This window comes from Meriones unguiculatus, chromosome 17 (genome assembly GCF_030254825.1).
Source record: "Meriones unguiculatus strain TT.TT164.6M chromosome 17, Bangor_MerUng_6.1, whole genome shotgun sequence".
NCBI classification, from domain to species: Eukaryota; Metazoa; Chordata; class Mammalia; order Rodentia; family Muridae; genus Meriones; species Meriones unguiculatus.
This window is the reverse complement of record NC_083364.1, coordinates 78,091,226-78,114,549: the sequence shown is the minus strand read 5'-3', so window position 1 is coordinate 78,114,549 and position 23,324 is coordinate 78,091,226. Positions and strand designations below refer to the sequence as shown.

Genomic DNA, 23,324 nt, shown 5'->3' with positions numbered 1-23,324 from the left:
GTTAAAAAAGCACACCTTTATGAGCTGATGGATTGATTTGTGTGCCCGTCTGGGAAAGATTAGAAGTCCAAGGCCCATGCTGTAAATGTCAGTTATGGAATATTGTACTTTCTTGGTTGGCTCATTGTTTTAACCGTCAAATGTTTTATAATGGAGGATAACTGCTGTTTATGGCGTTGAATGCAAAGCGGGTGGGTAAGCAGGTGAGGTAGGAAGGGACAGTATTTCCTAGATGAAATTATGATTTCACATATCCTGCAGCAGATGTTTAATTGTCTGGAGTGCTTCTGACCTCACCTTTTCAGTTTGTGTCATACTGTTCTTTTTGTGTTACCTGAGTGGCATTGTGAACCCAGGATTTCCTTTTGCTTATGGGATTGATAGGCATCTTTATTTAGGCACCTCTTTCGCAAGCAGATGGATAGTCTATCTCTATTTCATTTTATGTATTTTACAAGGTGAGGAGGAAAGGGAAAAAAAATACTAGGACTCCACGCAAGCATGGACACATACCGTTCCTCGATAGGAAAGTACAGTAAGGAAAGAGGCTCTGGAAAATGAAGTTATTGTGCTCAGTATCTCCCATAACATGTCAGCTCATGGAAAGCACCAGTGTTGCCAAGGAGGGGCTAGGAAGGAGCCTGGGCTTTGGCCTTTATTGAGTTTCCCCAGGACAAGCAATGCAGAGTGAGGCAAGGTAACCAAGTACAGGACTAGATAGTTTTAGTAAACAATGGTTAGATACTAACGAGCTACATCTTCTTATATATGTATCAACATAATAGCTGGTATCACATAGTAGCTTTGAATTAGACATAGATGTATAACTGATATACAGGAGTAGGCTTCCTTTGTTTCAGTGTGTGAAGAAAGCAGAAAAATATTGCCTCCTAGATTGTGGGACCAAGTGGAGAGGGCGTGATCTTGATTTCTCTGTTCATAACAGAGGCGTGCTCAGATTGAGCACTTTGCTGCTCCAGTGGAGCAGCCTTTAAGATAAAAGATCATTAAGACGTTGAAACATTATTATATACAGAAAATGAAAAGTGAAATGTGTAAGCTTTATGGGTGGGGTTTGTTATCGTCATCTACGAATAAGATTCAGAATCTGGACTTGTTCACCTTCTGTCTGTCAGAGAAGGGCTAGCACTTTATTTTAACTGTGTTATAGGCATAGCCCACTTCAACTGAGGCTTTACCACAGAGAACACAAGGATGAATGCATACTTAATATTACGTTTCCAAATATGATCCAATATCAAGACATCAGTTTGTTCTCATGTTATTGTTCATTCTGTGTGATTTTTTTTTCTGAAGGCTATGTGATCCTGTTAATATAGATGGCTCTCAGTTCAACATTATAGCAATATTTAACAATAAATGATGGTTAATTTGTCATTATAAAATTTGGCATCTACATCTTCTAACATCCAAAGAATGGAAAAATCCTGACTTTCTGTGGTTGTTTTAGAACTTAGGATAGTCTCATCATAATTGATGTGCTGAGGGGCTTAAATCACTGTCTCATGAGATGGGACGTGAGCAGTGTGCAGAGAAACACATGCCCTTTCCATCAGAAGGCTGATATTCCACTGGAGGTGTTAGCTCAAATGAACAAAACAATCTTTCGATATATATACATATATACATATATATATATATAGAGAGAGAGAGAGAGAGATGAGCAATAATTTCCTCTTATAAGGCTAAAAATTGACCTTCAATTGTATTTCAAAACTAAGCTCATCCAAAGTGAATTAATTTATAGATATAAATGAAGCTTTTTAATTTATTACTCTAAAAGGCTACAGCGAGGGTAGGGAGAAGGCTCAGTCAGTGAGGCTCTTGCTGTGTGAGCATAAGGACTTGGCGTTAGGTCCGCAGAGCCTGCAGCCTTAACAGTTAGGATGCGAAGACAGCATCCCTGGTGGTCTGTCACCAGCTAGAGCTGCTGCGTTGGAGAGCTCTACTCTCAGGAAGAGACTGTCTCAAAGTACACAGTGCTGAGTGACACAGGGAGACACCCCACATCCGCCTCTGGCCACCACAGGCATGAGCGCCCAGAAAGGTAAAAAATTAACTGTGATCTCACGATATTGCAGTGTATTTAGACATGGCATGGTAAGTATGCATTCACCCCATGTTCTTTGTAGAGAAGCATCTGATGAAATGGGCCAGATCATTTTTAAATTACAAAAGTTTGGCTTGGGTAGTATAAAAGAAGGTGTTTTGTTAATAAATTAAATAGAGGAGATTTCCTAAGTTTAGCAGAGAGAAGCATCTTGAGAGAATTTCCTGGGATATTGTATTAAACCCCAAACAAATGCTTGATGCTTTATGTTGATGTGCATATATAAACATAACATAACATAACATAACATAACATAACATAACATAACATAACATAACATAACACAACACAACACAACATAACACAACACAACATAACATATATGTATGTGTTATATGTATAAAATTTTAAGTATCTTTCAGCCCATCTTTATAGTTTCCCCCTTTTTTGGGGGGGTGAATCCAAGTGTTGTGATATCCAATTCCTTTAGAGTTGCATTTTGTTACGGTTGAGAAACTATGTTATAAGGTTGTTGTTTTGGTATGTCTTGATATGTTCTGGGATTTTGAAGAGTACAGCATGTGCCCTATCACTTACAAGAGTGGATTTCTTTCAACCTGTGGTATTTCCTTTCTTCTATTAAAGTGCTGTTATTGGACTTGAGATATTGGAAGTATGGCCCTCTAGTCAGTCAGGGGAACATATGCTTGTTCCACTTATTTAAAAACGAAACAGAAACTCATGGCTCTTTCTTACTTTGGGGATGGAAAGCTCTTGTGCATGCTCTGCAAGCACTCCACCAGTAAGCTACTGTTCTAGACTCTAGAGCCTTTTTTAAAAAAAAGTATTTATTTATTTGTTTTATGTGCACTGGTGTTTTGCTTGCATTTATATCTGTGTGAGGATGCCTGAACTTGGAGTTACAGACAGGTGTGAGCTGTCATGTGGGTTCTGGGAATTGAACCCAGGTCCTCTGGAAGAGCAGTCAGTGCTCTTAACCACTGGGCCATCTCTCCAGCCCCATAGATCCCTTATTAAAGAGAAAAGAAAATCTTAATTAAAACACAGCTATTTTTAAAACACAGCTTAATTAAAACACAGTCAATTCCCCCTCATTTCCCGACCCCTCCCATGTAACCCCCACATTCAAATTGGTGGCCTCTTTTTCTTTAGTTGTTATCAATAAATGTGTAGATAAATGCAAACACACACACACACACACACACACACACACAACACGCTGAGTCCCTTTGCTGTTCTTGTATGTATATGATCACTTGCTATTGAATAACCAATTAGGAGGCTCCTTTCTGGGGAAAACTATTTATCCTGCCCTTAGCATTTCTTAGTTATCTGTAGTTCTTTGTCTATGGTTAGGGCCCTGTAAGAGCCACCCCATCCCTTGCTCTATATTAGCATGTTTTTGGTGTTGTCATTGATTAGATCTTATTTTAGGCAGCCATGTTGTTGAGAATTCATGGATAAGCTTCTCTGTCATTTTGAGCAAATACAATCTCACTGCTGACTTCCTGTCCTGGCTTTTATAATCTTTCTGCTCCCTTCTTCTATAATGTTTCTTGAACCTTAGGTAAGGGAGTTGTATTGTAAATATGTCCATTTGGAAAGTAATTATAAACAAAGGATGTTTTACATATATTATATATGTATTAAAGAGTTAGTATTTTAATATACATTCCTTTGCTTATAATCATTTTTCAAAAAAATATAGCTTTTACAAATAGATTATTTATAGTTTCCAGACATCTTTGTGCATTGGTAGAAAATAATAGTTCTATTATGTGTTTTTGTAAAAATATTTAAAATTATTCTTTGCCTCAGTTTAGGCTGATGAATTTTAATAAGAGAACCATTGTATGTGACTGACTTATTCAAACATATTCTTATGTTTTATATGTGTTTATAAAACTGGTGAATATGTGTGTGTGTGCACAGATGTGTGTACCTGTTGATTGCAGACAGCATTTGATGTTTCCTAATGCAGGATAGAGAAGGCACTTGCTTCCACACAGTTCGAAGTGGATAATTTCTCCTAGGTGAATTGCATACATTCTACTTTTTGTATTCTGTGACCTTGCAGTCATGACTTCAGCCCAGAATAGTTTCAAAGTCATGTAAATGAATGCAATTAAGGTATTGCTTATCATCTTACATAGTTCAGATGGAAGCTTACTGGGTGGAGAGGTTTGTTTGCCTTATGAGGAAGGTCAGAATAAGGTTGAATTTTATTACATAAAATGATATGGTGATGTTTTTATTTAGCTGATGAAAAACTAGTGTCATAATAGAAAAATCATAATTTTTTTTCCCCTCTAATTACCTGGATGACTTCTTCGGGTTTTTGTCGCTTTGTTTTTATTGCTTGATTGTTTATTTCTCCCTAGTAGTAAACACATTTAAGGAACTGCCTTTTGTCTACTTTTAAAACCTTGGAACATCATACTCAGAGTTAGAATTCTATGTGTGATGACCAGCGCATATAGGCTGACATCGCGGCTGTTTATGGGAGGTAGCTCTGGGCTTGCTAGTGTATGTCCTTAGAGGGCTTGTGATATGCCAAGCAGGTGGCACAGGACTTTCAGACTGTAGGAATGAGAGTCTCACCACATGGCAAGACCAATTGTCTGCGGTAGAGAGAGCACTACTGTAGACACTGGAGGTTGTACCGAAAAAAAGTACTGCAAGTGAGTGTGAATGTGTGGTTATAAAACAATGAAAAATAAGTACCATTCCCTTCCCTCATGTGATATTTTAAAGTACATTGTATTAATTGATTCAGGATTTAAGGCTCATGTTTATTTAACAGCTATTTACTGAGAGTCAGCTAGATGCTTCTGCAGCATGCATATTCTTGGGGCAAATCAAAGAAAAATGAATGACCCCCAGTCACAATGAGAATAACAATAACTTGATACAGACAATGAAACCCAGAGACGTAGTTTTGTGAGCCTGCTTGGCTACCATGGGGGAAGACCACACCAAGAAATTTGGTGTATGTATAAGGGGACTGAATAAAATGAAGATGAACTAAATACTTCATTTTGGTAGGTTGGTATTCCGGCTTTTGGATTTTTTTTTTTTTAAGTAAAGCTGTGATCCTGTAAAACATCATAAGCTATAGTTTAAATCCTAAAGAGGGCAACGGTGTAAATTCTGTGTGAGTCCAGGGGAAGATCAGGGTATGTCTCTCATACCTTCCCTGTCACTGCCTGACTACACTGATATTGATCAGTGTAACATTTACAGAGCCAAAGCCTGCAGAGTGAAGGCCAGGTCTCTGCTGGCCAAATGCATCCACCAGCCAAGTGTATCCATTGGGGTGGGCTGCCCCCACGCCAAGATAGTTATGGATAGAGCCTAACACAAAATCCAAGCTACGTGTAAGAGTGTGTGTGTATAAGAGAGAGAGAGAGACTGACTCAGTTGTGCGGTTCTTGCTTTGACAGGTGTCCAGTGTTGAGTTGAGCTGGGCCCACCTGCATCTTTCTCCTTGTCAGTGTCATTGTGAATTGAAGCTGGTTCTAATTCTGAGTTTAATGTTCTTTTCCTACTGGGTGCGAAGCAGCAAGGTGTTTCCAACTCTGATGAATGCCAAATACTTCCGATGTGCTTTCTCCCAGAAATCCTCCCATGATCCAAATTCCTCTCTGTCCTCAACATTAGCGTCGCTCACCCTTGAGTGTAGGGGACAGTCTACTATTAGTCTAAACACAGGCGTCTTTTTGCTAGTAATTCTTTAGGATAGGTAGTTTTCTTGAGCTGCTCTCAAGGAAAGCATGCTCACATGAGAATCTCTTAAAATACATTTATTTGCTGCTTCTTTGAATTAGCTTATTTTAGTCCATAGTCAACGCCCCATTTTCAAACGTTATTGAAAGTATTGTTTGCACTCAAAGTAAGACATCTCTCTCTTTCTTTCAGAAGTGCGTGGATTGAGAGCTGTTGCAGAGTTGTTCTCAGGACCCATTATTTTAACATTTTGGAGAAACACATTCAAAGGTATTGTAATTTATCTCGTTGCTCCATTACTAAAATAAATTACTTATAGTCAGTCTTTTCAGTGATAGGAACATGAGACTCTGTGACACTTTATTCTGTTGTTTTATTTAATTTTTATCTATTGATCAACTAGCTTGACATTTGTCACAGTCCATCCCATCCAGCTTTATTGTCTCCTGTCTTGTGAGGTGTGATGCAGTAGGTTATGGTGGCCAGGGATATATTGGAGCAAAACCACAAAGCACATCTTTATGGACAGGAAGAGGCTGGAGGGTAGAAGTGGAGTTAGGGGTATAGGACCCAATCAAGATAAACCCCTGGAAGTAGCACCCTACTTCTAACTAGGCCCAACCTTCTAGTCACCCATTCAATTGTCAATTCATCAGAGGTTTCATCCAATGATGAAGTTAATAGCCTCACGATCCAGTTACCTCTCAGTGAGCCCCTATTGTTGCACCAAGCTTTTAACAGATGTGCCTTCTTGGAGACTGCTTCATATCTAAACCCCAATGAGAAATGTCCTGCTTCATCTTCTTCTGTCTCGGGTGTGACTCCTTTAAACAACATTGCTAGCTCACCTGATACAAATAGATGATGGAAGAATGCATAAATATAATTAATAATATAGGGTATCTGTTAAGGTTACAGTGCATAATGAACTGTTAATCTATGTGCTCACCAGTTGAATATGTATGGTCTACATTCATGTGGAACAGCAAATACCAGTTTATAAATTACCTTAATCACTTCTCAAGCAGTATGAATACTGAGGAATGCATGAAAATTGCTTTGTTTCCCAGAATATTAGAAATCTTTATTCTGAGATGTTTTTCTTAAAAAAAAAAATCTTAGAATGAATGTTTAGAATCTTAGAATGTTTCTTTTTTAAACTATATTTTGGGGAAAAATAAGCTTAGAAATCTTGAGGTTTTAAGGAATTTGGAATACTTTTATTAACCAAAGATAAGAATTAACTATTGTAATTACGCATTTAAGTATAGAAGCATTCAAGTGTAGTAATAAAGAGAATTGTTCTACTTTTCAAGCCCTTGTGAATTATCCATTTACAGAAATGTATCATTATCTCAGAAGATGAGTGTGTTGGCTGAATGTTGAGGTGGATAACACTATTAAAGAGAAACGTACCGTTGAAATGAAGTGTAATGTGGACAGCCCCTCTCATACATTTAGAATAGGAATGGTTTTGAAGTAGTTTCTTTGAAGATATAATACAGGAGCCTCCTTTAAAAAAAAAAAAAACTGTTTACTTACAAGACTTTTTGCTGAAGTATGACTTCATCCTGGGAAGGAGGCATCCTTCCTCCCGAGTTCTGTGTAAGTGTGTGCCTCAGTTGTCACGCGCCACGGGTGTGCCCAAGTTTCTTCTGTGCAGGGTGCAAAGCAGCCTTCTGGCACTTGTTGAAAGTCACGTATGGCTGAAATTCCATCTGGTAAGACAGTCCCTTCCTTCCACTTTTAGCTTTTCACCGGCACAGCCTCCCTTCATCTTGGTTCCTTTGATGTTAAATGGGGATTATCATGCTACCTTACCTTTTGTACCAGAATTGTATGGAACAAACACAAGTCCCCTCTTCTGCAGCTCTTTGTTCCAGGCCCCAGTGGCTCACGGAACCCTAGTTTGGACTTCTAAGTACTGGCTTCCCATGCTCAAACACCATTGCATGTGCCTTTCTCTCTTGATTAAGCTCCATCCCAAGTAAATACGACTTTTGCAGTTTGAAGTGTTTCAGCAAACTAACACAAATTGCTTGTTTCTATTCACAAGCTCACGGGTAGATTTGTTTTTCCCTAATTCCATGATAGCAACCTCAATATGAGTTTCTTTCTAATTAAGTAAAGACCTTTTTTTTTTTTTCACTAAAGGATGCGCTCTCTGGTTCCTTTGACATACAGAGGATCATTATTATGTAAATAATGTGATGCAGTGACTCTAATAAAGAGAAAGTTCCTGGCTAGTGGGCTGGGAACACATACAAAGCGGATACGCTAGACAAAAGCATGTTGTGTCTTGTGGATATAGACTGAGAGGTCATCGTGCTCTTTGCAGCTGTGTGTCGTTATATTTATTTAGACTTTTCCAATTAATAGTTTTAGACCGTAGTTGATCTTAGAGAACTGAGTCCACAGGAAGTGAGACTCTGATTTGTCCTAGGGCTTCCAGGAAAATCAACAAATGCTTACATCTCTTCTAAGCGCTGTAGCATTTACACAAAACCCACGTCATTCCTACTATAGCAACTAAATCAACTCTAGAATATACACAGATCAATATAAATGACATGTAAGTATCTATATATGATAACAGTTTGGAGTATAATGCCATAGTTATTATCATGTCTTTATTAATATTATATATCATTATATAATAATAGTGTTGTTACTCTCTAAACTGTATCAGAGGCAGGACGATCTGTATGTTGTCAGGAAATAGAGTACTTCCCAGTAAATATTTCCCTTCCAATTTGTCTAAATCCACAGTAGCAAAACCTTTCTTTATATGGGGGGGGGGAGTATATGTGTGCATGTCAGCAGTATTTCTCCTTTACCTGTATATACTATGATAACTGCATCACAGTAACATATCATTTAGTTGCATGGTGAATTCTGGCCCGAAGGACCTAAGAGCCATTTTTAAGCCTGAGGTGGTCATATAGATTCCTCGTTAACCTGTTCTTCAGTTTCCTGGTTGCAAACTGGGGCTACAGCGTACGTCACTGGAGCACTGTGAGAGCTGAACAAGGAAGCATAGTGTGTCAACTTGGTGTATACTGCTAAAGAAAGAGAAAATGACCTGGGTAGTGTTGGTTATTTGACGTTGTAGATGATCTTTGTGACTCCGCTGCGAGTACTTGTAACCGCAAGGTTTTCTATGCCTGCACCAGCTCTAAATAATGACACGGAGACATATAATATTTATTATAAGCTTAGGGGTCTATAGCTTGGCAGATGTGCAGCTATTCTCATGACAATCCTGGCCTGGCCATGACAGTCCGCTATGTGGCTCATTACTTGTCATCTTAGTCTCTTTCTGGCACCTGCTTCCTCATCTGAGTCCTGGTGGGGAGCAACTCCTTCCTGGTCCCCAACTGAGACCCGTTCTCTAAGCTCCGGAAGTCCGGCCAAACCTTGCAGCCCAGCTATTGACCGTTCAGCTCTTTATTTAACTAATCAGAAGGTGATGGAGAACAATGTTTACAAAATACTAAGGCTTCATAGTGATAACACCAAAGTCCAGCCTGTATTCAATTCTGGGTATAGAAATCAGCATCATTTCAACATGGACTTCTAAATCAGGACTTGTCCTTACACACATTACCATCTTGTCTTTCTTTCCTTGCTCGTTTAAGGGTTATCCCAACCCTACCAACTCTGGACTTTTTGATTCCTTTCAAGTTTGAACACATAAGGGTCTGCCAGCTGCTGACAGTTCCCAGCTCCTCAGCTGTCCCCATGTCCTTTGCTTATTGTGTGTGCGAAGTGTAAACCAGCCCTCATTTCTTTTTCCAAACATCCAGATTGCACAGGACTTGGGGTGGTAGTTTCCTGAGTTTGAGCTGTAAAACAAAGCAGTACAATTGGAAACAATGATATTCATTTTTCTTCTCAGGAAATAGCTTTCAGGTAAATAATTAGTAAAATCTCACCTGGATTTGTTTTTCCTCTCATGGAAGGCTGTAGGTTTTCAAAGTGATTTCTTCTGACATATTGAGGTTACTAGAAGTCTTTTGGTATAAAGGGTGAGTTTGGAACTTGGCTTACCACACATGGAGCTGCCTTAAAACATATGTTCTTAACCACTGTTTGTGTTCTTATAGGTTTAGAGTTTTTGCTGACTGCAACAAAAAGAAAGGCCCCAATAGTTCTTACTGGGTCAAGATTTATTTTAAAATATCAACTATTTTCTTTCTTTCTTTTTTTAATACATAAAAAAAAAGTCTTAGAGACTTTTTTGTAAAAAGTTTTAGCCAGCTTTATTCCAGTAAGGAAAATCCAGGGTGTTTATTCCCTGGTAAATTTGCAGATAGGTGTTGCCAGAGACTAGATAGAGTCCCTAAGACTGTGTTTTTATTCATGGTGTCTAGCTTGGTCTTAAATGACTTGGCTGTGTATTTGCATCTGCAGCACAGCACAAGGCAGGGAATACAGTGGTTTTGACTAGGTTGGTAGTCTGTGATGAAATGAATAATTGGAGGGCTGCCTGGCCCTGGCAATTTTGATGAGACTATATGGAGGGCTTATTTGTGGTGTCCGTGACTTGCATTACAAAACCAAACTGGCTCAAGTTCAGATCCCAGCTCCACCTCTTAACTACACATTACCCAACCTTGCTGAGCCTTGTCCTTACACTTGGTTACTATCTATTTTACAGTTAAATGAGTCATTATTTGACTTAGCACTATTGACAATAATTGATACTGTCCTAGTTAGGGGTACTGTTGCTGTGATGAAACACAATGATCACAGCAACATGGAGAGGAAAGGGTTTATTTGGCTTATGCTGCCATATCGTCTCATCGAAGGAAGTCAGGACCAGAACTCAAACAGGGCAATAACCTCAGGCAGGTGCTGACACAAAGGAGTGCTGCTTACTAGCTTGCTAGCCGTGGCTTTCTCAGCCTGCTTTTTAGAACAGATTCAGTGACTGTTTTAAAGCTGCACTACAGAATTATCTCCATGAATTTGTTTGCTACCAGAGACTGTGATGAGAAAATATTGATGGAAACATCTGCTTTAAATATTGGCCTTAGATATTTTTCTCTGTGTCATAATTAGCCAAATGGTTTTTAAACGATATTCAAAGGCCAGCAGATGACTCAGCAAGTAAATGCACTTGCCACCGAGGCTAATGACCTGAGTTCCATCCCTGCGACCACCACAGGAGAGAACTGACTCTTCTGACCACCACATAGGTTAACCATCTGCACATATGCATACAAAATTGCATACATAAAATATAATCAAATAGCTATCTAATATAATCAAATATCTTTTAAAAATTAGACCTAATAAAATATTGATAACTAGTCATGGTATATATTACAGATACCATAAATGTAGAGTTGAGTCTATAGTAACACTTTGCAACATTGCCAAGTTTGGTCCAACTTTGGTTCTATTACTATTATAAGAATTATGTGAGTTTGTAAGTTTTTCTTTCATTGTGGTGTTTTGGTTATTGTTTTGAGACCTTGAGCTCTCCATGTAGAAGGATAAAATTTAGGCTTGTGGCTAACTGGAGGTTTGGTTTTTATGTTAACGATCAAAGGGCTTTTTGACTCCAACTGACATTTGCCCTCTTTCTCACCACATTTGCAGTCTGAGATTTCTTTGGGATGAAGGGTAATATGTGTAATGAGTGGCAGTGCCTCCGGGTTGCCTTCTGAAGAGCGTGCACACTCATGGGGAACAAATAATTTCCTCTGTAGCTTTGTTTAATCCATTATCACCTTAATATATTTGGCTTGAGCCCTTTCCTTCCACGTTCTTACTACACGACTTTTCCTTTCCCCTTCTCTCTTCTTTGAGTGAACACTTACCATTTTGCAGAATGTTTTAAGCACACAGGGATTTGAGCATGATTTTGTAACCTAAGTTATGTTGAATAATACATTTGGATGGTCTCTGCTCTGGTCATATGTTTATTTTCAGTTCTTGTTTGATACAGGGTCCCGCCATGTAGCCTTGACTGGCTGGGTACTTGCTAGATAGTCCAAGCTGGCTTTGAACTCACAGACATATACCTGTGTGCCACCATACTCAGCCCTATTACCTGTTCTTAGAACAGCAAACATGATAATACTGTTATAACACTGCCAGTAGAAAATGGTTTTATGTTAAAATAACTTGTTTTCTCTTTCATGAGACATGTTCTAATAGGTATGCATCACAACAAAAGATAATTTAAAAAGCCTATTCCCTCAGATAAAGGTATCTGCCTTTCTTTTAATTTGGTCTAGGGAATCATAGGAAACCTGCATAGTTAAAAAATATTTCCATGCTAAGTAAAATGCATGCTCTTGAAGACCTTCTTAAAAGCAGCTCTGGTAGTGAGTGATCCTCACCCCACACATGAAAACTTTGAACTGTGGGCAGTTAGTTATCAGGATGGATCTTGATGCTTTCCCTTTTGAGTCCTGCCATGTTGGTGTCTCAGCTGCCTCACTCATCATAGCTGCAAGATGGCCATTTGCCTGTGCTGTTTGCTTGTTGTTCAATAGTGAGAAAACAATTCCCAGTAAACCGAAGGAGCAAAGTCACATTATCTACTCCTGCTATACCCCTTATGATCAGAGAAAATATTGTTTGTTAATCATAGATAGCTCGATGTAGCTGGACTTAATTAGATTCCCCTCCTCTCACACCAGTGCTTCATATCTATGGAGACTGCAGTTTTGTTGATGTTCAGATTCTGTTTTGTGTGATCATAAAATGTTGTACTCTTTAGGCAGTGACACTTTTTTCTAGTTGTTCTTTTGTGCTGTTGGGGCAGAGAACTCAAAAGCAAAAGGCTTTGCTGTCTTTCCAGAGTGTGCCTGCTGTTGGTGAGACAGGCAAAGCAATTGAACATTATGGTGTCTTAGTAAGTGCTAAATAGAAATGGAAGTGGAGCACACGGCATGGAAGACCTGGAGGAAGGCAAGTGCCAGCTGAGATTTTGTTGCTGAAGGTCTCACTTGCCAAAAGGCTGAGAGGTGGAAGCTGTAGTTAGAGGTCCTTGGACAGGAGCATGGCTGCCAGAAGGTTTATGGCTCCTGTGGGTGAGTGAGGAGGAGGATGGGGGATGAGGGTGGAGGGGAGATGAAGCTTTTAGACAGATAGCAATAGTACCTCAATGGATCATTTTCACAGCAGTGCAAAACCATAAGTAAATCTATGGTACACATTTGCAAAAAAGAAAAAAAAAATCAAATGCAAATAATAAGAAATAAAGAAGTCTGAGACAAGTATTCTGTGCTTAATAAATGGAAACAATGGAAGTAACTTTAGAGTATTCAAAGCATTCAGCTGCTGAGCATAGATTTAGGGCCCATTTTTATTCTAGTCTTAGAAATTACATATTAAATGTATTTATTTGGGTCAGTGCCTCATTTCTGAAGACGCAAGCCTTATAATAGACATGGTAGTTTTAAATAAGTAATACACCTCAGAACCAGTAGTATGGATTTTTAAAAAAAATATCCTTTTCCTCAGTAATGTGATACAATAGACCTTTTAAAGTGTATGCAGAAAAATCTTCCCCATCCTAGTTTCCTAATTGTTTAACTGTTTCCTCTGAGATTGAAACATTTATCCTACAGAGGAGCTCCTTAGGCGAGAAGGCAGACAACTCAGAATACCTTCAGGAAGTTCCTAAAACTGACCAGATTCACTAAACCTCTCCCTGCCAGAGTAAGCAATAAAAGCTGAGAGTCCCTCACACAAGGCAAGCTACAAAGAAGGCTCTGAGACCCTGGGAGAGACAGAAGCCAGCCAAGCTGCCTGGAAGAGGTTTAGACCAATTGAATGTAGGATAAATGGGCAAAGGAAAGAACACCCTGACCCTGGCTTGACCCCAAGCACATGGGCCAAGGGAAGAATACTCTTACCCTGACTTGATCCCAGGACGGGGCCAAGGGAAGATCAACCTGACTTAACCTTGAGATCATGTGTAAGGAGAAAACACCCTGACCCTGACTTGACCCCAAGCACCAGAGCAAAAGGAAAAATACCCTGCCCCTGGTTTGACCCTAACCTCTAAGACTTGGAACTTGGAAATCCCCCCAAATACCCCACATAACCCCCCACACACATTCAGAGTTAATCACCAGACCATGTGTCCTATACTAGAATACTTTCCCACTAAGCTTTTGTCACATGCTCCACAAACTCTATAAAAGCCTTCCCCTCCATTCAGCCCTCTGCTGTCTCTTCCTCTTCAGAGACAGGGGCCATTGTATTTTTCTCCTGGTAAATCTCTTGTGTGCGGTTTGTTGTGGTGTGACTTTGTGGTATTCCTTGGTTCTCATCTGCCAAGATGATCTCCCACAGAAAGCACTTGGATTAAAAGCACCGAGGCACCTGGAAAGTGCACTCTCCAACCTGTGCAGCTGCCTCAAGTCTGTGCAGTGTGCTCCAGCGCTTCAGTGAACTGTCACCCATACTGGCGTGGCCCAACGACAGAATGCAGCTGACTTCGAGTCGTTTCTGCTTCTGTTTCTCCTCACCCATACTCCAGTAGCCAGTAAGTCTCATTGTTCACTAAGTTGAACTTTGTTGGTATCCAATCTGGGGTAAGTAGACCCCAGAAAAAAGTTTTGTCACACTCATAATTGGAGCCGTAACAGGCACATGACAGAATCAAAGATGATTCTGGGGAGGAATGAGTGAATGGTCTTGGCTATGGGGTAGCAAGGCACGCAACCAAGGCCAAGGAGAAGAGCCATGGAGTAAATTCTGATGCAGTTGTCTTTTCCTGTGTGGCAGGCATTTATGTGCCTTTGTGCTATCTATGACAGGGGTTGCATGGTTCTTGCCATGTGCAATGAGACCTGCAAGTAAGGCTGAGCCATCAAGATTAGAAGTTTTTGTGAGGTGAATCCCAGGATTTTATCTATGTGATATGGGGTGGCATGCCTGCTGGATGAGTGGGGTCTACCACATGAATATGGAGGTGTCCTGAAAACAGTTAAAGGTTTAGAGGAAATTTTTCACTCTTTAAGCTTAGTGTACAAGGGTAGGGGTTGTCAGCAAACAGCGACATAGGTTGCTTGGCCATTGTTGTACGCAGTTCGAAATGCATCTGTGGCCAAGGGGCAGCCACAGCATGAAGTAAGAATTTGATGTGTAAAGGAGAAATTGCAGTAAGAAAGGGAGATGCTATCATTCTCTGTGTTGGCCTCTGATTTGGCAAGTAAATTAGATAGACAAGAGGATGCGACCAAGGTAGTAAGAACAGTAAAAGATACCCCTCAAGTCCATCCTTTAGTAGAAAAGAGGGAAATCTTTGATTCAGTTTGCAGACATTGGTCTTTATGTGGTCTAGTACAAGAAACGGCTGTGACACTTGAACTCTTGGAACTGGAGAAGACTTTAACAAGCAACGTAGGCCATGGGAGCAGATGGGATCACTAGGACTGGAACAAGCAGAAACCTGTGTAACCACCGTCCTCCCTTAAGAGAAAGGCTGCATAGCCCGAGAAAAGAAGAGCAAAATCAGTGCTGATGGCCTGGCTTAGGAAATCCATCAGGAACACTGGGCTATTTCCATCAGAGGCCCCGACAAATGGCAGGGGTGGGGGACCATCGAGGAGGAGTGGATGCTAAGAGAAGCTGTGTTTGAACCCCAGTTCATTGAGTCAGAGAGAACTGTGTTCACAGAGGAGTTGAAGAAAAGGTTGATCCAGCAGGGCCCTTAAGGCTGGCATGGAGCATTAGTGGCTTTACTGGGTCTGTTGGTAGAGCAAGGTCTTTATAAAGCATGGAAGGCTTTGGCAGGTCTCAGTGACTGAGACCAGCATGTAAAGAGAGTGTGTATATTGAGAGACCATGATAGAAGAGATAACACATAGAAGGAGGTCTCTCTAGGTTACTGGAAAACAACCGTGACAAGATTTTTGTCAAACTGGAGTTCCTAAGGACAGACTGACAGAAAGCCGAATTGTTTTCTAAGGGGCTACTAGACAGCTTGAAAGTCCAACGAACAGTTCATAGAAGACCCTTGTTATAGAACAATATGGTTGAAAGTGATTATCCCTGTCCCAGAGTAAAAAGGGGCTGTGCTAGGGCTGGATATGGTTTGCACATCCAGAAATTCCCCAAGCAGCCAAGTATGGTGAATGGAGAGCTAACAGCACCAGCTCTAGGGCCAGCCCAGGGTCACTCTGACCCAGGGAGCCAGCACGTGCAGCAGGGAAGACCAGGGCTGTGTTCCCCCTTGGCCCTGAGTAAATTGAGCAAACTAAGTCAGAACCATAAGGTTCCTTATGCACTGAGAAAGGTAGGAAGTATCCACGGAAGAGCCCTAGGATATGGAAAATACTGACTAGGAGAGAATGACTGAGGTCTACAAGAGTTAACTAAGACAACTTCCAACTTTGATCTGTGGAGGAAGCAAGTGATAGCAATGGCTGGAACTTTTCCATGCTGTATTAGATCTTGCTATGTTCCTCTCTAGTATCTTCTTAATTGTGAGCCTCTGGGGTCACCTGATACTTGCAGAGAACAGTTGACATTGGAGAGACAGCCAAGTGCGATGATTTGTCCACCTATTTTATAACCCTAACTGGGGCTGGGCTACTTGAAAAACAAAAAGCCAGAAGGTACCTACAGTTGGTGGAAAAGGACACTCCCAGAAGCTATGGAAAACCCCCATGCCAGGGGTGGACCACCTCCTATGAGCTGTTGGTCAGGGAAGCCTGTGAGGCCCCACAAGCCATAAAGAGTATTGCTATTGCTGTTGGTTGTATGCCAAAGCTAGACCTTCAGCTGAAGACACTGCATGTGCATGCTGTGACTGCAGGACAGCAAGAAAGTAAGCTTGGGCTTGAACTGGAAGCCTCCAGCCTGGCATTCATGTTGCTAGAAGCAGCCACACAGGCTGCTGGGAGAAAACTGTCACCAACGTTCCTGGTTGGCTGTGGGTCCTGCATGCTAAAACACTACATGCCAGGCAGGAAGCACCTGCTTTCGAGATAAAGACTGGGCTATCATGGGTAAGATCAATAGCATTCACATGGAATTTAAGGCTCACTCTTCAAGAAGCCGTTCAACATGTCTGGTACAGTATGCCAGGATACAAACCTGTTGCTGGAGAGATCATGGAACCCACTAGAAAAAGAACTTCTATTTTTTTTTCTTGATAAATGTGTGTTCCCATCTGTTGATGTGAGAATACTGCACTTAGTTGAACTCAATGAGGAGAGTAACTAAGAACGTCAGTGTGTACATTCCATGGCCTGCTCTGAGCGTTTCAAAGGACCTTTCCCATGATAAGGACTGTGGAAATTTTTAAGTAGAAAACTTGATCTACAGCATCAATACAATTCATTATTTTAAATTTGTTAAGAAAAATAGGTTTCATACAATGGTTTTCCTTGAGTGAAATGTCTTACCTCTGAAGCTGTGTCATTAGCAGCACTGGATTTTAATTGCTTTTGAGCTAACAGCATTAGATAACAAATAGAAGGGATTCTTGGTTGGGCAAATAAATACTCTGCTATGAACGCTGAATTAGGTTTTTCTCATGACCCTTTTGCTAGTCATGACGTGTCTATGACTGCTGGCCTGTATCCTCACTGGGGAGAAAGGCCTCTGAAGACACTGAAGCTCCTAAAGAGCACTGCGTAACCCCCGCAACCATCTCCCATGAGGTCACTCCGAAGTGAGCCACAAGCAAGAAGGCTTTTGGGTACTTTTGAGGCCTCAGTGATAGATGATAGTGACTTAGCCTCATTTTTAGATTAGGCAAGGTGTAAGCTTTCACCTGCAAGTGAGCTGTCAGGTTCTTTTGAGTGTATGCATGTGTTTATATACTCCTTTACTTTTTAATTGAGGAAAAAAAAATCTACCGCCTAGAGCTTAGCGTGCCTGTGTGGAATGTTTGCGATGCATACCCCAACAGCTTCTGATCACGGTAGAGTTCCATTTGCCATAACACAGCGGCTCATTTTACCCCTATTGTGTCTCACTTACTGTAAATGGGGCTACACTTAAACATCCCTTGTCTAAAGTGCTTCAGGCTTCAGACTTCATGCTATTTTTGAATATTTGCATAAACTTTACTAGGCTTATAACCCAACAATCTGAAGTGCTCTAAAATCTGAAGCTTTTGGTATTGTTTCAGAGGCTTTGAAAGTGTTAGATGGTGAAGCATTTTGCATTTCAGATTTCCAAATGAGGGCTGCTCACCTGTGCCTACATTCTGAGACACAATATTTATTAAAATGATATGTCAAGAACTAGTCCCCTACTGCGAAGAGAACCTCACTAATGTGATCCTTCTATCAACCAGCACCTCTCCTTACCTACACAATTCAGCCCTTAGCACAGTTTTCAACCCCAGACCACTTCTGAATTTTATATTAATCACTTACCTTGGTTTTTAAATTAATTTTTTTCTTAATTACACTTTATTCACTTTGTATCCCAGCTGTAGCCCCCTCCCTCATCCCCTCCCAAACCCACCCTTCCTCCTTCATCTCCTCCCATGCCCCTCCCCAAGTCCACTGATAGGGGAGGTCCTCCTCCCCTTCCATTTGACCCTAGCCTATCAGGTCTCATCAGGACTGACTGCACTGTCTTCTTCTGTGGCCTGGGAAGGCTACTTACCTTGTTTTTAATAGTGCTGCTTTTCCTGCCCGGTTACTTAAATAGTACATTACTTGATTTTATGCTTTTGTTAAGCCTTGTGAAATCATAGTATTTTGTACATAGTCTCCTGAGACTTCTTTTTTATTCATTGTGGATTTTTTGAAATCATTTATACTGCTGTATTTATAGACCATTTATTTTCTCTGCTGGGTAATATTACATTGTGTGAGTTTATTTATGACTTTGTTGATTGGTAAGTGGTTGTGCTTGTTTGCTTGTTTCACGTTAGTTTGGTATGCGTTGCTTTCCTGTTGTGGTAGAATACCATGACCACAAACAACTGACCGAAGAGTTTATTCATTGTTCCCAAGGTTAGAGTCCACTGTGGCAAGGGAGGACATAGCAGAAGAGGCAGGAGCAGAAAGCTGGCGGATCACATCTTTCATCCACACAGGAAACAGAGGCAAAGGGGGTGCACACAGGAAGTGGGTGAGGCTATAAATTCTCAAAGCCCATCTCAGTGACATACTTTCTCCAATAAGGCTGTATCAACTAAAGGTTCCATAATCATCTTAAACAGTGTACACAACCGGGAAGCAAGTGTACAATTGTGAGCCTGTACAGACATTACTCATTAAGACCATAACAGCTATGTCTGTACTGATGTATTTATACACACATATGATACAGTTAGAGTTTTATATGTGTATATGTATGTGTGTATGTGTGTGTATATATATGTGTGTGTATATATATATATACACACACACAGACACACACCTGGCCCTTTAAAGGATTCCCAGTTGCTAGTCAACTGGCCTTTAAGAATTCTTAGTCCACAGAACTACCTGACTCTGTGGTCTTCAGTGGTGGATATAAAGAAGGAAGCAGAGGCTGAGGGAGATTGAGCTGAGTGAGAAGAGAAGGCAGTTGGTGCAGAAGATGTTGTTAGGAGACGGTTGAGCCAGGAGAAGCGAAGCTGAGCCGATAGGCTTGAACCGTTATTATAGTTTGGGGCTGTTAGTATTGGGAAAACTGGGAGAAGGTACTGTTTAAGCAGACTGGCTGTTTGGAGACCTGAAGGAGGAACGGTTAAGAGAAGTTCCAGCCTGGGCTGAAAACTGTGAGGAATGGTTAGGAAAGAAATCCCTTCTACCCTTCTTTCTCTCCTATCTAGTGTTAGGGTGTAAAATGAGGGGGCAACAAAGGGTAGGAAAAAGAAGAACCCACAAAGTAGCAAAGACAAGCTACAGAGGTCAACACTGGTTTTATGTGTTTTCACGCCGATAAGATTCCAGATAGACTACTTGAAGTGTAGGCAGTTTTCAGTTATAGGAGCCTGTGTACTGTGACAGTTACCTGTCATTCAGTAGCTACCTTGCCAGATCTTGGCACTATTAGGGACTTTCAAAAAAGGGACATCCTGGGGCTGTGAGAGGGAGAGAGAAAGAGAGTGAGAGTGAGTGAGTTTTGGGAAATAAATGTTTTTGTGGTATTTTCTGTGCTTCCTAATGAGATGCTGATTGTTTTAATTAATTGGTTTGTTGAGACAGGGTTTCTCTGTGTAGCCTTGGCAGTCCTGAACTTACTTTTGTAGACTAGGCTGCCCTCGAACTCACAGAGATATACCTGCCTCTGCCTCCCCAAGTGCTGGGATTATGGATGTGCACCGCTGTGTCCCGTTTTAAACATTATTTTGTATCACTATTCACTATGGTTGTATTCTTCCATAATATGTTTCAATATGAGCTGGCCATACAGTTCAGTTTGTACAGTGCTTGCTCAGCCTGGGCAAGGTCCTGAGTTCAATTCTCAGCACCATAAATAATAATAATAACTTAGGCTTCTTTTTAAAGAAGAAAAGGAAGGCTTATTCGTGTCTTCTAAATCTTTTCTTTCAATACTACACATAAAAATTGAAAAATAAGGCTATATCTTCTCTGCATCTTATTCTTTTTAAAATAAAATTTTGTTGACAACACACATACATTTGCATGTATTTTAGGTACTATCTTTTTGACCATGGATTTTATGGTTTTGTTTTTCTTTATTATATTTATTACTGATTGGGGGTTTTAATGTTAATGTAATTGAATTTCTTATGCTTTCTAGTTAGCTTTCTATGTCTAAAAAACCTTCCTACCTTTTCATATATTCTCTCTCACTCTCTCTAAGACAAGAGCACAAGCCATCCTTGAACCTACTATAGAGCTGAGGAAGGCCTAAATTTCCCATTCTCCAGCCTCAGCCTGCACCAGCATCCTGCTCAGGGTTCATAATCTCTTATGTATCATTTGTAAAATATTTAACCCTTGCTTTCATTTTTAAAACTTTAATTTCTCTGGAATTTTTATTTTGTGGTAATAGTAGGGATCTGATTTTTTTTCCTCAGTCAACAGATACCTAATTGCTGTGATGTACAGTGCTGCGTGTGTCGCATGTGATGGCTCCAGAGGTCAGTCCACAATTTGTTCACTCTAATTTAACCAACTGCACTTCCGGGGCTTTACAGTGAGCCTGGTGTCTGAAGGGGCGAGGTCCCTCCTGTAGTCCTCGTGGTCCGATAGAGAATGCAGTTGACTGCTTCAGGTCCGTTTACAGTCAGTTCATAAAGCCTTTGGAAATTAGATTCACATTGTGTGGAATGTACTGATTCGATTTGGGAAGAATTGTTTTCTTCCACTGGGTTTTCCTGCACATGGCAAGTTAGGTTGTTTAGTTTCTCCCGATAATCATTCCTTATGCCTTGCCTGGACAGGAGCAGACTATGTTTATAACTTTAGGTATTCTTTAGGTACGTTTTGTACTTGAGCGTTTTCATGGCAGTTTCTGTTTGTTTGTTTGTTTGTTAGTTTTGTTTCTTTCATACAAGTGTGCTTTTTTGTTGACTGACTGTTTTCGGTAGATGTAATAAAATGGAAATGTTTGTAGGATGCAGCAGTACTTTTTTTTGTGGTGGAATAATATTCCATTGATTGATTTAACCCATTACTTCCTATTTGAATAATGGACACTTAGGTTGTTTCCAGCTGTTTGCTATTATGAATAACACTGATAGGATCATGGGAATTCCTGTGCAGACAAAGTTTTTATTTCATCTTCCATATACCCAGGAGTAGAACTTCTAGGTGCTATAGCAACTGTTAATTTTAAAGAATGTTTAATTCCTTCTATAGCTGCCATTCGTTAGCCTGCTTTCCACCTGTGGCATGTGAGGGAGACATAGCTTCCAGCTATTTCTGAATTCTCCAAGGAGTAACAGTAATACATTATGTTTCTTTTAGATTGCATTTTTTCTTTTAAATAATGGGGGAAAAAAGCGTGACTTACTTTACATCAGCTTTCCTGTAAAGCAGTTTACTTTTCTAAATGTGTGTGTTTTCTTAAGTCTTTGCCCCAGCTGGACCTGTAATTGAAACACTACATAGTTCACATGCTGGCCGTATTGAGACTGATGATTTCAAGTAAGTTTTCCAGGTGCCAGTCTTTGTGACTGTCTTTTTTAGAAGGTGATGGTCTCCCCAGCGTCCCCTGCTCAGCTCATTTACAGAGATGTCTCCTCTCTGGCCAGGAGTTGATCTACTTTCTGCATCTCGACTCAGCTCTTCTAGCTGTCCCATCTGTGTGGAATAAGGCAGTGCAAATATGGTGCTTCCTACCCTCACTGATCTTCAGTCTCAGCCCTGTTTCCTGGTCATCAGCGCCTTTGTTTATTGTTGTATTTTTGGTTACCACCTTAGACTTATCCCCTCATCAGTGGATGCTCGCTGTGCTTACAATATTGACTGAGAGGATTGATACCGATCTCATTTGCACACAAGTTTTGTACATGCCTTGTTTCTTTTCCTAATAACCTTGTGTGAAATTCTTGGGACATTGTTGGATGTATGTGTGCGTGTGGTTGTACCAAACTGCCCAGCTTTTTCCCAAAGTTGCCAGGCCCCTTATGTTCTCACAGGAGCGTACTGGTCTTTTTTTTTTTTTTTTAACTTGATCCTAGCTAGGTAGGACCTTCTTGGAAGAGAGAGTTTCACTCTCTACCGGATAGACCTGTAAGCAAGCTGTGGGGCATTTTCTTGATTAATGATTGGTGTGAGCAGGCCTAGCCCACTGTGGGCGGGACCACCCCAGCAGGTCTTCCTGAGCTGGAAAGCAGGCTGAAAAAATCAGGAAGAGCAAGCTAGTAAGCAGCAGTCCTCCATTGCTGCGCTTCAGTCGCGGCTTGAGTTCCTGCCCTGGCCTGCCCTCATTTATGGACGCTTAAGTGGTAAGATAAAGTAAGCCTCTTCTTCCCCAGTGTGGCTTTTGCTGGTGTTTGATCACAGCAATAGAAAGAGAATTAGTACAAGAGCCCCACCCCCACCCCATCATTTCCAACTTACGTTTTTTTTAATTGAAAAAAATGATAGGTATTCTTGTGTGCTTGTAGTGTGATCTCTGTCTCTTCATCAGCATTTCTATTGAGTAATTATGATGGTCACCTCACTGTGTGTTGGCTAAGCCTTCGTTGAAATGTTTTTTTATTTCTCATCCAGTTTACTTATTTTTCTCTGATTAGATTATCAAATTCTTGAGTTCTAAGGACTTTAATACATGCCAGGTGTAATTTCTTTATTGTGTATATGAGTTGCAAACATTTTGTGTCACTCTGGTGTTGGCTTTCTAGATAACTAATATTTTGGGGGGACTTTAATGAGGTTCAGTTGTTCAGTTTTTATGAATTTTGCTTCTATTGCTCTACACAAGGAATCTTTCGCTAACCTAAATTCCCCTGTTCCTTCTTCTAGAAGTTTCCTGTCTTTTGTTGCCTCGAACCATGGTCCAGATAATTAGTTTTATAGGTAGTAAACTAAAGGATAACACTTGTTTATTTACTCATGTGTTCTTAGGCTTTTACGACCATTTACTAACAAGGTTGTATTTCTCC

The 23,324-nt window shown here is 40.5% G+C and overlaps 1 protein-coding gene across 5 annotated transcripts in view; it reads left to right on the top strand.

Moving 5' to 3' along the window:
- The window catches only part of Nrip1 (nuclear receptor interacting protein 1), an 85,713-nt gene that overhangs the window by 15,224 nt on the left and 47,165 nt on the right, over positions 1-23,324 (top strand). For 3 of the 5 annotated variants that reach the window (XM_021650040.2, XM_021650038.2, XM_060370664.1), the window contains exon 2: positions 6,011-6,088. The gene's annotated coding sequence lies outside the window, so the exon portion shown is untranslated. The remainder of the gene's footprint in view (positions 1-6,010; positions 6,089-23,324) is intronic. The other 2 variants (XM_060370665.1, XM_021650039.2) reach the window with 1 other exon arrangement.